This window comes from Bubalus kerabau, chromosome 3 (assembly GCF_029407905.1).
Source record: "Bubalus kerabau isolate K-KA32 ecotype Philippines breed swamp buffalo chromosome 3, PCC_UOA_SB_1v2, whole genome shotgun sequence".
NCBI lineage: Eukaryota > Metazoa > Chordata > Mammalia > Artiodactyla > Bovidae > Bubalus > Bubalus kerabau.
Window position 1 is genome coordinate 83043413 of NC_073626.1, and position 15778 is coordinate 83059190.

Here is a 15778-nt window from a genome sequence, read left to right on the forward strand (position 1 = left end):
GTCACTTAGTCCTGTCCAACTCTTTGCAACCCCATGGATTGTAGCCACCAGGCTCCTCTGTCCATGGAATTTTCTAGGCAAGAATACTGGAGTGGGTGGCCTTTCCTTCTCCAGGGGATCTTCCCAACTCAGGGATGGAAACTGAGTTGCTTATATATCCTGCATTGACAGGCAAATCGTTTACCATTAGTGCCACCTAGGAAGCTAATTGTGCTAGCGGTGGTTAAAAAGGCATATATGTTTGTCTAAATTCATTAAATTCTACATTTTACATGTGTGTTTCATTATACAGAAAGTAAAATACAGTTGTTTTTTTTTAAAAATTGATCCTTGATCAGAAGCAATATCTGAGCTGGAATCCTTATACACTGTTGCTGGGAATATAAATTTGTGGAGCTACTATATAAAACTATATGGAAGTTCCCAAAAAAATTTAAAATAGAACTACCATATGACTCAGCAATTCCACTACTAGTATTTATCCAAAGAAAATGAAAATGCTAATCTGAAAATATATATACACCCCCATGTTCATTGAAGCTTTATTTACAATAGCCAAGATATGGAAACAACCTAAGTGCCCATCAACGGATGAATGGAGAAAGATGCAGTGAATGTATATGATTAATGAAGTACTAGTCATCCATAAAAAAGAATAAATCTTGCCGTTTGGGACAACACAGTTGGATCTTGAGATCATTACATGGGTGAAATTAGACAGATAAAGACAAATACAGTATGATTTCACTGCTATGTATAATTAAAGAAAAAACAAATCCAAGTTCATTGATACAGACAACAAATTGCAGGCTAGGACCTGGACAAAATGGATGAAGGGGTACAAACTTCTAGTTATAAAATGAATAAGTCATAGGGATATAGGCAAATCTGTAAGCAGAATAAATAACCAGTAAAATAAATATCCAGTAAGTTGTAAACTTTGGGAGATAGTGGAGAAGGAAGCCTGCGTGCTGCAGTTCAGGGGATCACAAAGCATTAGACATGACTTAGTGACTGAAAGAATGAAGTTGGGGAAAAAGGAATAAGCAGAAAGATTCAGAGCTACACATAAGTCTATAAGGACTGAATTTCATGATGCTACTTAAGAATTCATGATGTTTCCATCATTTACAAATGTGCATTATATTCCTCATTTTATTCAACATCTACATTTTGGGGAAGTTTTTAGTGCAATCCTACAAAAATTTTAGGAGGAAATTCCTCAGTTGTAAACTAATTTCATTCCACTTAACAGAACAGGTCTTCATTGTCATAAGTAAAGTTCTTCTTAGTGCCCAAAGAGTGCAGCTTCATTTGTTATTATCACCACTTTAATTAGACAGATTCAGTAAAATTCTAAGTTAATGTTAACAACAAAAAAATGATTGTCATATAATGTTGGAATTTTAGTAAAATTTTATTTTAATAGTTTTATAAATGCATTTATTACTATGCACAGAAATAATTGAAGAAAATGCCACTTAAGACTGTCAATCATAATTTTAGTGAATGTTATAAAAAAGTATGTTAAAATTGCATCATCTGTTTTAAAATGCATAAAAACCTTGATATATATTTCATGTGAATATAATGAGTGATCTGCAATACTTTAGCATTGAGTCTGATCACAGTGAAAAAAGTAGCCAAATAACATTACTTTTTGTACCCACAGCTTAAGGTAAATATATAGAAACTGATTCTGTATTCAGCCACTTTTAATTCTCACTGACATACCTGTAAGATGTATTTTGTTTTCTTTATTAATGAAAATGTTACTTTCTACTAAAGTATCACATGAAATTTGACTGCTTTGTTGTGAACCATATTTTACACTAATGTTTATTCTAATGTTGGAATATTGTATACTATAGAAATATAGTAACAAAGGGGCTTGAAAAGGAGTTAAAAGACATGTTTATATACAAGATGATAAAGCTGGGTTTAGAAAAGGCAGAGGAACCAAAGATCAAATTGTCAACATTCATTGGATCATGGAGAAAGAAAGGGAATACCAGAAAAAAAAAAAAAAAAAACATCTACTTTTGCTTCATTGACTAAGCTAGAGCCTTGGACTCTGTGGATCACAACAAACTAAGAATATTCTTAAAGAGACTGGAGTACCAGAACACCTTACCTGTCTCCTGAGAAACCTGTATGTGAGTCAAGAAGCAACTGTAAGAACTAGACATGGAACAATGGGCTGGTTCAAAAGAGGTATGTCAAGGCTGAATATAGTTGCTCTGCTTATTTAACTATGGGCTTCCCTGGAGGCTCAGAGGTTAAAGCGTCTGCCTGGAATGTGGGAGACCTGGGTTCGATCCCTGGGTCAGGAAGATCCCCTGGAGAAGGAAATGGCAACCCACTCCAGTACTCTTGCCTGGAGAATCCCATGGAGGGAGGAGCCTGGTAGGCTACAGTCCATGGGGAAGCAAAGAGTGGGATAAAACTGAACGACTTCACTATCACTATTTAACTATATGCAGAGTACATCATTCAAAATGCAAAGCTGGATGAATCACAAGCTGGAATCAAGACTTCTGGGAGAAATATTAACAACCTCAGATATGCAGATGATATCACTCTAATGGAAGAAATTTAAAAGGAACTAAAGAGACTTGATAAAGGTGAAAGAGGAGAGTGAAAAAGATGGCTTGAAACTCAACATTAAAAAAACTAAGAGCATGGCATCTGACCCCATCACTTCATGGCAAATAGAAGGGAAAACAGTGGAAGTAGTGACAGATTTTATTTTCTAGGGCTCCAAAATCACTGCATATGGTGGCTGCAGCCATGAAATTCAAAGACTCCTTGGAAAGAAAGCTATGACAAACCTAGACAGTATATTAAAAAGGAGAGATACCACTTTGTCAACAAAGGTCCGTATAGTCAAATCTATGGTTTTTCCAGTAGTCATATATGGATGTGACAGTTGGACCATAAAGAAGGCTGAATACCAAAAAATTGATGCTTTGGAACTGTGGTGCTGGAGAAGCCTCTTGAGAGTCTCTTGGACTGCGAGATAAAAACAGATAATCCTAAAGGAAATCCACCCTGAATATTCATTGGAAGGACTTTTGCTGAAGCTGAAGCTCCAGTTTTGGCGACTTGAAGCTAAGAGCCAACTCACTGGAAAAGACCCTGATGCTGGGAAAAATTAAAGGCAAAAGGAGAAGCTGGTGGCAGAGGAGGAGTTGGTTAGAGCATCACTAACTCAATGGATGCGAATTTGAACCAATTCTGGGAAACAGTGAAGGACAGAGAAGGCTCACGCGCTGCAGTCCATGGGGTCACAAAGAGTCAGACATGACTTAGCGACTGAAAAACAACAACAAAATATGATATTCCCACATTAAATTACCAGATTCAGATGAGATGGCCATTTTTTTCAACTGGGAATAATATCTGTCAAGGAATTTGAAATTTAAAATATTAGAGCTTTGGATGACTTCATAAGTAAACTATTTTATTCTCTCAGAAAATTGAGGAACAGATGAATTAAATAATCAATAAACACTTGCACTGTCCCCAGGACTAAAATTTTAATTTCATTAAATCTCTGCTTTCCAATCACAATTTGTATCTTAATTTATTGAAAATAGAAAGTATATTAAAAATAAACACATAAAATCCTGTCAAAGCATAATTCTGGTTATAAACATTTTTCTTCCATGTATCTTCAGCAATGATTCAGTAACATTTCCTGGTCTTTTCCTTGTCTTTATGCTCACATTTATCCATCTTTTTATCATATTTTATACTAGGAAGGCTTTTTTTTTTAAATAAAAGAATATTTTTAGAGCAGTTTTAGATTTACAGAAAAAATTGAGAAGTGTGTACAGACAGCTTCCATATATCCTCACACTGAGTTTCTCCTATTATGAACATCTTGTGCTAGTATGGCATATTTCTTATAGTTTTTAAAAATTTATTTTTTAATTGGTCTATTAAAGGATAATTTGCTTTAATAAGGATTTGCAAAGGGTAATTGCTTTATAGAATTTTGTTGTTTTCTGTCAAACCTCAACATGAATCAGTCATAGGTATACATGCATCCCCTCCCTTTTGAACTTCCTTCCCATTTCCCTTCCCAACCCACCCCTCTGGTTGATACAGAGCTCCTGTTTGAGTTTTCTGAGCCATACAGCAAATTCATGCTGGCTATCTATTTTACATATGGTAACGTAAGTTTCCGTGTTACTCTTTCCATATATCTCACCCTCTCCTCCTCTCTCCCAATGTCCATAAGTCTATTCTCTAAGCCTGTTTCTCCACTGCTGCCCCGTAAATAAATTCTTCAGTACCATTTTTCTAGATTCCATGTATATGTGTTAGAATATGGTATTTATCTTTCTCTTTCTGACTTACTTCACTCTGTATAATAGGTTCTAGGTTCTTCCACTTCATTAAAACTGACTCAAATGTGTTCCTTTATATGGCCGAGTTGGTGATGGACAGGGAAGCCTTGTGTGCTGCGATTCATGGGATTGCAAAGAGTCGGACACGACTGAGTGACTGAACTGACCTGAACTGAATATTCCGTTGTGTGTATGTACCATAACTTTATCCATTCATCTGTTGATGGACATGTAGGTTGCTTCCATGTTCTAGCTATTGTAAATAGTGCTGCAATGAAAAATGGGATACATGTGTCTTTTTCAATTTTGGTTTCCTCAGAGTGTATATGTAGGAGTGGGATTGCTGGGTCATATGGTGGTTTTATTCCTAGTTTTTAAAGGAATCTTCATACCATCTTCCATAGTGGCTGTATCAATTTACATTACCATCAATAGTGCAAGAGTGTTCCCTCTTCTCCACACCCTCTCCAGCATTTGTTTGTAGACTTTTTGATGAGGGCCATTCTGACTGGTGTAGGTGATATCTCATTGTAGTTTTGATTTGCATTTCTCTAATAATGAGCAATGTTGAGCATCTTTCCATGTGTTTGTTAGCCATCTATATGTCTTCTTTGGAGAAATGTCTGTTTAGGTCTTTTTCCCACTTTTTGATTGGGTTGTTTGTTTTTCTGGTATTGAGTTGTATGAGCTGCTTTTATATTTTGAAAATTAATCCTTTGTCAGTTGTTTCATTTGTTATTATATTTTCCCATTCCGTGGGTTGTCTTTTCACCTTGCATGTAGTTTCCTTTGCTGTGCAAAAGCTTTTAAGTTTAATCAGGTCCTACTTGTTTACTTTTGTTTTTATTTCCATTACTCTAGGACGTGGGTCATGGAGGATCTTGATTTGATTTATGTCATCGCATGTTCTAAGTTTTCCTCTAAGAGTTTTATAGTTTCTGGTCTAACATTTAGGTCTTTAATCCACTTTGGGTTTATCTTTGTGTATGGTGTTAGAAAGTGTTTTCATTTCATTCTTTTACATGTAAGCTGTCCGGTTTTCCCAGCTCCATTTATTGAAGAGGCTGTCTTTATCCCATTGTATATTTTTGCCTCCTTTGTAAAAAATAAGATGTATGGGCTTATCTCTATCTTGTTGCATTGGTCTATATTTCTGTTTTTGTGCCAGTACAAAATGGCACATTTGTCTTGATGACTGTAGCTTTGTAGTATAATCTGAAGTCAGGAAGGTTGATTCCTCCAGCTTCATTCTTCATTCTCAAGACTGCTTTGGCTATTCAGGGTCTTTTGTGTCTCCATATGAATTGTGAGATTTTTTGGTACCAGTTCTGTGAAAAATGCCATTGATAGGGATCGTATGGAATCTGTAGATTGTGTTTGATAGTGTAGTCATTTTCACAACATTGATTCTTCCTACCCAGGAACAAGCAATATCTCTCCATCTGTTTATATCATCTTTGATTTCTTTCATTAGTGTCTTATAATTTTCTGTGTACAGTCCTTTTGTCTCACTAGGTAAGTTTATTCCTAGACATTTAATTCTTTTTGTTGCGGTGGTGAATGGATTGATTCCTTAATTTCTCTGATTTTTCATTGTTAGTATATAGCAATGCAAGTGATTTCTGTGTAACGATTTTGTATCCTGCAACTTTGCTAAATTCACTGATTAGCTGTAGTAATTTTCTGAGACTATATTTAGGGTTTTTAATGTATAGTATCATGTCATCTGCAAACAGAGAGAGCTTTACTTCTTCTTTTCCTATCTGGATTCTTCTTATTTCTTTTTCTTCTCTGATTGCTATAGCTAGGACTTTCAGAACTATGTTGAATAATAGTGGTGATAGTGGACACCCTTGTCTTGTTCCTGATCTTAGGGGGAATGCTTTCAGTTTTTCACCACTGAGAAAAATGTTTGCTGTAGGCTTATCATATATGGCCTTTACTATGTTGAGGTAGGTTCTTTGCCAATTTTTGGAAGAGTTTTAATCATAAATGGGTGATGAAATTTGTCAAATGCTTTTTCTCCATCTACTGAAATTATCATATGGTTTTTATCTTTCAATTTGTTAATATGGTGTATCACATTGTTTGATTTGCATATATTGAAGAATCCTTGCATTCCTGGAATAAATCCAACTTGTCATGGTGTATGAGCTTTTTGATGTGTTGTTGAATTCTGTATGCTAAAATTTTGTTGAGGATTTTTGCATCTATGTTCATCAGTGATGTTGGCCTGTAGTTTTATTTTTGTGTGTTGTCTTTGTTGGATTTTAGGGTGATGATGACCTTGTAGAATGAATTTGGAAGTGTTCCTTCCTCTGCGATTTTTTGAAAGAGCCTTAGAAGGATAGGCATTAGCTCTTCTCCAAATGTTTGATAGAATTCTCCTGTGAAGCCATCTGGTCTTGGGCTTTTGTTTTATGGGAGATTTTTGATCATGGCTTCAATTTCAGTGCTTGTAACTGGGTTTTTCATAATTTTTATTTCTTCCTGGTTCAGTCTTAGGAGATTGAACTTTTCTAAGAATCTGTCCATTTCTTCCAGGTTATCCATTTTATTGCCATATAGTTGTTCATAATAGTCTCTTATAATCCTTTGTATTTCTGCATTGTCTGTTGTAACCCCTCCTTTTGCATTTCTAATTTTGTTTATTTGATTCTTCTCTCTTTTTTTCTTGATGAGTCTGGTAAAGGTTTGTCAATTTTATCTTCTCAAAGAACCAGTTTTTAGTTTTTATTAATCTTTACTATTGTTCCTTTCATTTCTTTTTCATCTATTTCTGCTCAGATCTTTATGATGTCTTTCCTTCTACTAATTTTGGGGGTTTTTTGTTCTTCTTTGTTTTAGGTGTACAGTTAGGTTGTCTATTTAATGTTTTTCTTGTTTCTTGAGGTAGGATTGCATTGCTATAAACTTCCCTCTTAGAATTGCTTTTGCTGCATCCCATAGGTTTTGAGTAGTCGTGTTTTCATTGTGATTTATTTCTAGAAATTTTTTTATTTCCCTTTTGATTTTTTCAGTGACCTGTTGGTTATTTAGAAACATATTGTTTAATTTCCACGTGTTTGTGTTTCTAACAGCTTTTTTCTTGTAATTGATATCTAGTCTCATTGTGGTCAGAGAAGATGCTTAATATGATTTCAATTTTCTAAAATTTACTGAGGTTTGATTTGTGACCCAAGATGTGCTGTATCCTGGAGAACGTTCCATGTGCACTTGAGAAGAAGGTGTATTTTTCTGCATTTGGATGGAATGTCTGAAAATATCAATGAGAGCCATCTCATGTAATGTATCATTTAAGACTTGTGTTTCCTTATCAATTTTCTGTTTTGATGATCTGTCCCTTGATGTGAATGGGGTGTTAAAGTCTCCTACTATTGTTATGTTACTGTCAGTTCCTCTTTTTATGTTTGTCAGTGTTTGTCTTATGTATCAAGGTGCTCCAATGTGGGGTGCATAGATATCTATGATTCTTATGTCTTCCTCTTGGATTTATCCCTTGATCATTATGTAGTGTCCTTCCTTATCTCTTGTATTCTTTATTTTAACATCTATTTTATCTGATATGAGGATTGCTATTCCAGCTTTCTTTTGCTTCCCATTTGCATGGGATATACTTTTCTGTCCTCTCACTTTCAGTCTATATGTCTCTTTAGGTCTGAAGTGGGTTTCTTGTAGATAGCATATATATGGGTCTTGTTTTTGTATCCATTCATCCAGTCTCTGTCTTTTGGTTGGAGCATTTAATCAGTTTACATTTAAAGTAATTATTGATATATATATATATATATATATATATATATATATATATTCCTATTGCCATTTTCTTAGTTGTTTTGGGTTTGATTTTTTAGATCATTTTCTTCTCTTGTATTTCTTGACTATATAAGTACCTTTAACATTTGTTGTAAAGCTGGTTTGGTGGTACTGAATTCTCTTAAATTCTGCTTGTCTGAAAAGCTTTTGATTCTCCATCAATTCTGAACAAGATCCTTGCCAGGTAGAGTAATCTTGGTTGTAGATTTTTCCCTTTCAGTACTTTAAATATATCCTGCCCTTCCCTTCTGGCCTGCAGAGTTTCTGCCAAAATATCATCTGTTAAATGTATGAGGTTTCCCTTGTATGTTACTTATAGCTTTTCTCTTGCAGCTTTTAATATTCTTTGCATTTAATCTTTTGTTAATTTGATTAGTATGTCTTGGCATGTTTCTCCTTGGGTTTATCCCATATGGGACTCTCTGTGCCTCTTGGACTTGATTGACTATTTCCTTTTCCATGTTGGGGAAATTTTCAACTATAATGTCTTCAAAATTTTTCTCATACCCTTTCTTTTTCTCTTCTTCTGGGACCCCTATAGTTCAAATGTTGGTGCATTTGATATTGTCCCAGAGGTCTCTGAGATTATCCTCAGTTCTTTTCATTCTTGTTACTTTATTCTGCTCTTCAGAAGTCATTTCCACCATTTTATCTTCCAGCTCACTGATTCATTCTTCTGCTTCAGATATTCTGCTATTGATTCCTTCTAGAGTATTTTTAATTTCTGTAATTGTGTTGTTTGTCTCTGTATGTTTATTCTTTAATTCTTCTAGGTCTTTGTTAATTCTTGCATTTTCTTCCATCTGTTTTCAAGGTTTTTAATCATCATTACTATCATTATTCTGAATTATTTTTCAGGTGGTTTGCCTATTTCCTCTTCATTTATTTGGACTTCTGTGTTTCTAGTTTGTTTCTTCATTTGTGTCGTATTTCTCTGCCTTTTCATTATTATTATTTTTTAAGTTATTGTATTTGAGGTCTCCTTTTCCTAGGATTCAAGGTTGAGTTCTTTCTTCCTTTTGGTTTCTGGCTTCCTAATTTTGGTCCAGTGGTTTGTGTAAGCTTCGTATAGGATAAGATTTGTGTTGAGTTTTTGTTTGTTTGTTTTTCCTCTGATGGGCAAGGCTGAGTGAGGTGGTAATCCTGTCTGCTGATGATTGGGTTTAGTGGTACTGAATGATGTTATTTAGATGAGGTGTCCTGCACAGGGTGCTACTTGTGGTTGGGTGATGCTGGGTCTTGTATTCAAGTGGTTTCCTTTGTGTGAGTTCTCACTATTTGATGCTCCCTAGGGTTAGTTCTCCAGTAGTCTAGGGTCTTGGAGCTACTGCTCCCACTCCAAAGGCTCAGGGCTTGATCTCTGAATGCATCCTCTGGTTTCATTGGAAATCTTTGAAACTTTTAAGCATCTTCTCTTTCCCATCTTTCTAATGGTCCCTTTCTGGATGTGGTACAAGATCCAGAGCCCTCTCCTTGCAAATAAGATTCTTCTTGATGCCAACACCTCCCAGGCAAGCAAAGTCTTCTACCGGCAGTAAAGAGAAGAATATATTTCTTATAGTTAATTATCTATATTGATCTGTTTTCCCAAGTGGCTCAGTGGTAAAGAATCCACCTGCCAATGCAGGAGATGCCAGTTCTATCTCTGGGTCAGGAAGATTCCCTGGAGTAGGAAATGGCAACCCACTCCAGTTATTTTTGTCTGGAAAATTCCATGAATGGAGAAGCCTGGTAGGCTGCAGTCCATGGGGTCACAGAGTTGGACATGACTGAGCAACCAAGCACATACATGTGCACATTAATATGTTATTATTAACTAAAATCCATATTTTATTAAAATTTCATTACTTTTTACTGATGTCCTTCTGTTTCAGGTTTCTATCCATTATACCACACTGCATTTAGCTGCCATGACTCACTGGGTTCCTCTTGGCTATGAGAGTTTCTCAGACTTTTCTTGTTTTTGAAGATCTTGACAGTTTTGAGGTATACTGGTCAGGTATTATAGAATGCCCCTCAACTGGGGCTTGACTTGTGTTTTTCTCATAATTAGACTGGGGTTATGAGTTTGGAGGAGAAAGATCAGAGTGGTAAAGTGACATTTATCACATCTTATCAGGAGTACTCACTATCAATAATTGGTCCTGATCTTAATCACTTGGTTAAATAGTGCTTGTCAGAATTCCCCACTGTAAAGTTATTATTTCCCCCCTTTCTATACTATCCTTTTGGGAAGGACGTCACTATGCACAGCACACACTTAAGTAGTAGAGAGTTATGTTCCCTTTCCTTCAGGATGAAGTATTTATATACATAAGTTGTAATTCTCCTGCATGAGATATTTGTCTCTTCTCCCCCACTAACCAATTTGCCTAATACTTTTCTTGTTAAGCATGAACTCATGATATTCTTTCTATAGTTCGGGGTATTTTGTTCCTCAAATTGCTTCAGATCTGGCTATCAGAAGAATTTTGAGTTGGCTCTTGTGTCCTTTTGACATTCTCGAATCAATGGTTTTTATTGTTGTTGTCTTTTCTTTGACACTTCCTCAATTCTTAGCACTATAAAATGCTCCAGGCTGATCTCATTTTCCTACCTCAGTCCTAGAGTTAGCCAGTTCTCCAAGGAGCTCTACTTTCTTTTCTTGGAGGTCTGTATCAAAAACCAAAATCTGTGTGTGAGTTTAACCCAGAGGCCAATTGAAATCAGGGATTCAGTGTATTTTGTGCTGCCATAATAATGTTTGTAAAGAATGCAAATGCATTATCAAAGATAATCATCAGTGATTTAAAAAAAAATTATATGTTGCCCTATCCAAACTGGATATTTTCCTTTATATTCTCTGAGTTGAGAGAACATACATGCTATTATATTTTATGTGGAAGCTGTTTACTATATCTATCAGAAGCAATATTGTGATTTCCCACTGATTTACTTCACTTTTGTCTTGTTAATAAACCTTTGCTGACTTGAGTTACTCAAACTTCCCTCCACTTCTAGGCCTAAGATTTGATAAAACAGAATATACAGAAAGGTCATATAATCTCTTAGCTGAGTTCAGGTTCTTACTCTACTCAAGTGAAGCTAATTACCAATCTTTTTCAATAAAACAATTTATTTTTAGCTTTTTTAATTTAAAATTAAATTTTTTTTTCTGTGCCAAGTGACATCTCAGGTAGCTCAGCTGGTAAAGAGTCCACCTGCAATGCAGGAAACCCCAGTTCAATTCCTAGGTCAAGAAGTTCCCTTGGAGAAGGGATAGGCTACCCACTCCAGTATTGTTAGGCTTCCCTGGTGGCTCAAATAGTAAATAATCCACTTGCAATGTGGGAGACCTGGATTCGGTCCCTGGGTTGAAAAGATCCCCTGGAAGAGGGCATGGCAACCCAGTCCAATATTCTTGCCTGGAGAATCCGCATGGACCAAGAAGCCTGGTGGGCTATGGTCCATGGAGTTGCAAAGAGTGGGATATGACTGAGCAACTAAGTACAAGCAGCTTGTGGGACCTTAGTTCCCTGACCAGCAATTGAACCTCGGCCTTTGGCAGTGAAATGGCAGAGCCTTAACCACTGGACCACCAGAAAATTCCCTAATCACCAATTTTTTAGTTCTTATTTCTTCAGATATTCCAGCATATTTTCATCTGGAAAAAAAAAATGGATTTTCAGATTTTTGTGAAATTTACCACCATCAAAAAGATTTTAAGAAAGAGCAAAGAATTCTCTAGGAGGAGAAAGAACAGCTAGGAAAATGGCACATCATGTCTTGAGTCTATATGGAGGTTGTCATCGTCACCAAAATTAGAACTGTAGAGCTTTCTTCTCCCATGTGTAACGGACAGTAATTCTATAGTGCTAGATTATAATTTTTATTCAAAGACATTTCCTATTTGGAGAATGAAAATAGCAAACTAATCTCTGAAGTGGGCATACTTCTGACTTACCTGAAACTGGAGCTACAAATATTTTCATCTTTATTATATTAATAAAATGATGAGTGGTACTCAGTGTTATACAGACTGAAATTGAAGGAAGTGGAGAAAACCACTAGATGATTCAGGTAGGACCTAAATCAGATCCCTTGTGACTATACAGTGGAAGTGAGAAATAGATTTAAGGGACTAGATCTAATAGACAGAGTGCCTGATGAACCACGGATGGAGGCTCGTGACACTGTACAGGAGACAGGAATCAAGACCATCCCCAAGAAAAAGAAATGCAAAAAAGCAAAATGGCTGCCTGAGGAGGCCTTACAAATAGCTCTGAAAAGAAGGGAAACGAAAAGCAAAGGAGAAAAGGGAAGATATATCCATTGGAATGCAGAGTTCCAAAGAATAGTAAGAAGAGATAAGAAAGCCTTCCTCAGTGATCAATGCAAAGAAATAGAGGAAAACAATAGAATGGGAAAGACTAGAGATTTCTTCAAGAAAATTAGAGATACCAAGGGAACATTTCATGCAAAGATGGGCTCAATAAAGGATGGAAATGGTGGGGACCTAATAGAAACAGAAGATATTAAGAAGAGGTGGCAAGAATACACAGAAGAACTGTACAAAAAAATCTTCATGACACAGATGGTGTGATCACTCACTTAGAGCCAGACATCCTGGACTGTGAAGTCAAGTGGGCCTTAGGAAGCATCACTACGAACAAAGTTAGTGTAGGTGATGGAATTCCAGTTGAGTTATTTCAAATGCTGAAAGATGATGCTGTGAAAGTGCTGCACTCAACATGCCAGCAAATTTGGAAAACTCAGCAGTGGCCACAGGACTGGAAAAGGTCAGTTTTCATTCCAATCCCAAAGAAAGGCAATGCCAAAGAATGCTCAAACTACCACACAATTGCACTCATTTCACATGCTAGTGAAGTAATGCTTAAAATTCTCCAAGCCAGGCTTTAGCAGTACATGAACTGTGAAATTCCAGATGATCAAGCTGGTTTTAGAAAAGGCAGAAGAACCAGAGATCAAATTGCCAACATCTGATGGATCATGGAAAAAGCAAAAGAGTTCCAGAAAAACATCTATTCTGCTTTATTGACTATGCCAAAGCCTTTGACTGTGTGGATCACAATTAACTGTGGAAAATTCTGAAAGAGATAGGAATATCAGACCACCTGACCTGCCTCTTGAGAAACCTATATGCAGGTCAGGAAGCAACAGTCAGAACTGGACATGGAACAACAGACTGGTTCCAAATAGGAAAAGTGCTGGAGTCCAGCTCCAGCAGCCAGGGATCAACCTGAAAAGATGGTCAGTGTCAGCGATGAGACAGCCTCTCATTTTTCTTTTGGACTGCCTGTTTATTTCAAGTTTAAGATTCTCTTTTATACTTTTACAAAAACATTAGGCCAGAGGTTTGACATTTTCAGTTTCCTTCTCCCAGATTTATTATCTCCACAAATCATTGTTGCTCTTCAGAGTTCCTGCTTCAGTGATTCTCTGGGAATCAGCCTTATCATCTTATCTACCTCCTCTAATGTGTCCTGTAGTTAACTTGTGATTACATTGTAACTCATGCTACATTCCTCAGTTTACTACTTATCTTCCTAAATCCTGTTTGCCCCTAACATCCTGAGCTCAGATCAGATCAGATCAGATCAGTCGCTGAGTCGTGTCCAACTCTTTGCGACCCCAAGAATCACAGCACGCCAGGCCTCCCTGTTCATTACCAACTCCCAGAGTTCACTGAGACACACATCCATCGAGTCAGTGATGCCATCCAGGCATCTCATCCTCTGTCGTCCCCTTCTCCTCTTGCCCCCAATCCTTTGTGCCTTCTCATGCTCCTCTCAAGAACAAGAAGCACCTTAATATTCCTTTTCTGTCAACTCACCCAAGGAGAGGAAAAGACAAGTCAGAATTACAAGGCCTAACTCATTAATACCAGGTCTGTGCCTGTGGAATGAGGAGGGGGGGTGGGGGCCATACCTCCATTTTGTCAGTAATGCCTAACGTGGCTCCCAACAGAAAAGAGTACGTCAAGGCTGTATATTGTCACCCTGCTTATTTAACTTATATCCAGAGTACATCAAGAGAAATGCTGGGCTGGATATAGCACAAGATGGAATCAAGATTGCCGGGAAAAATATCAGTAACCCCAGATATGCAGATGACACCACCCCTATGGCAGAAAGTGAAGAGGAACTAAAAAGCCTCTTGATGAAAGTGAAAGAGGAGAGTGAAAGAGTTGGCTTAAAGCTCAACATTCAGAAAACTAAGATCATGGCATCCGGTCCCATCACTTCATGGGAAATAGATGGGGAAAAAGTGGAAACAGTGTCAGACTTTATTTTGGGGGGCTCCAAAATCACTGCAGATGGTGATTGTAGCCATGAAATTAAAAGATGCTTACTCCTTGGAAGGAAAGTTATGACCAACCTAGATAGCATATTCAAAAGCAGAGACATTATTTTGCCAGCAAAGGTCCGTCTAGTCAAGGCTATGGTTTTTCCAGTGGTCATGTATGGATGTGAGAGTTGGACTGTGAAGAAAGCTGAGAGCTGAAGAATTGATGCTTTTGAACTGTGGTGTTGGAGAAGACTCTTGAGAGTCCCTTGGACTGCAGGAGATCCAACCAGACCATTCTAAAGGAGACAAGTCCTGGGTGTTCTTTGGAAGGACTGATGCTAAAGCTGAAACAGCAATACTTTAGCCACCTCATGGGAAGAGTTGACTCATTGGAAAAGACTCTGATGCTGGGAGGGATTGGGGGCAGGAGGAGAAGGGGATGACAGAAGATGAGATGGCTGGATGGCATCACCGACTGGATGGACATGAGTTTGGGCGAAGTCCGGGAGTTGGTGATGGACAGGGAGGCCTGGTGTGCTGCAGTTCATGGGGTCGCAAAGAGTCAGACATGACTGAGGGACTGAACTGAACTGAACAGTGTATTATCCTGGCCTTCATGCCTTTTTTTTTGCTTACCAGGGCCTAAATTTAGTTCAGTTCAGTCACTCAGTTGTGTCTGACTCTTTGCGACCCCATGAACAGCAACACCCCAGGCCTCCCTGTCCATCACCAAGTCCTGGAGTCAAATTAGAAGAGAATACAGATACAAAAAATGTTTCAGTATAGATGTGTCACTTTTGCTCTATTTAGCTAAAGACTTGTAGGGAAAATAATACAATCAAATCTTGCGTTTAATTTAAATAACATAAATGTATTTTATTTTAAGATGGTATTTTCTGTATGCCAATTTAAATGCTATAGGTTATTTAAATATAGTAGATGACTAACTTCATTTCAAGGATATTGGTTCCTAAAAAGAGACAATATCCACAGTGTTAACACAGACTTATTTCTATGTATGTATGCATATATCTACTTATCCACTTATCATCAGTGAACTACTACATGTACTACCATCAGAAAAATACAGGTACATGCATTCCAAATTGAACTTTCTTTAATATTCCCCAAAATACAACGACCAGGATATTTTTTCTAGTACTGATGGTGTCACAAGCTGAAGTTACTTAATAGGATAAATTAATTTTGTAGTATTTTTTTTTCAAAATGAATTTTAAGATATAGTGTAACCCAGTTCTGACATTGTCAATATTTACAAGATATCCTTAGCCAGTAATGAACTATAACTTTATCTTCAT

General features: G+C 37.0%; 1 protein-coding gene across 2 annotated transcripts in view; it reads right to left on the bottom strand.

The window, feature by feature from the left end:
- LOC129646351 (uncharacterized) overlaps positions 1-15778 on the bottom strand; it is a 572274-nt gene that overhangs the window by 324538 nt on the left and 231958 nt on the right. The window lies entirely within an intron of this gene.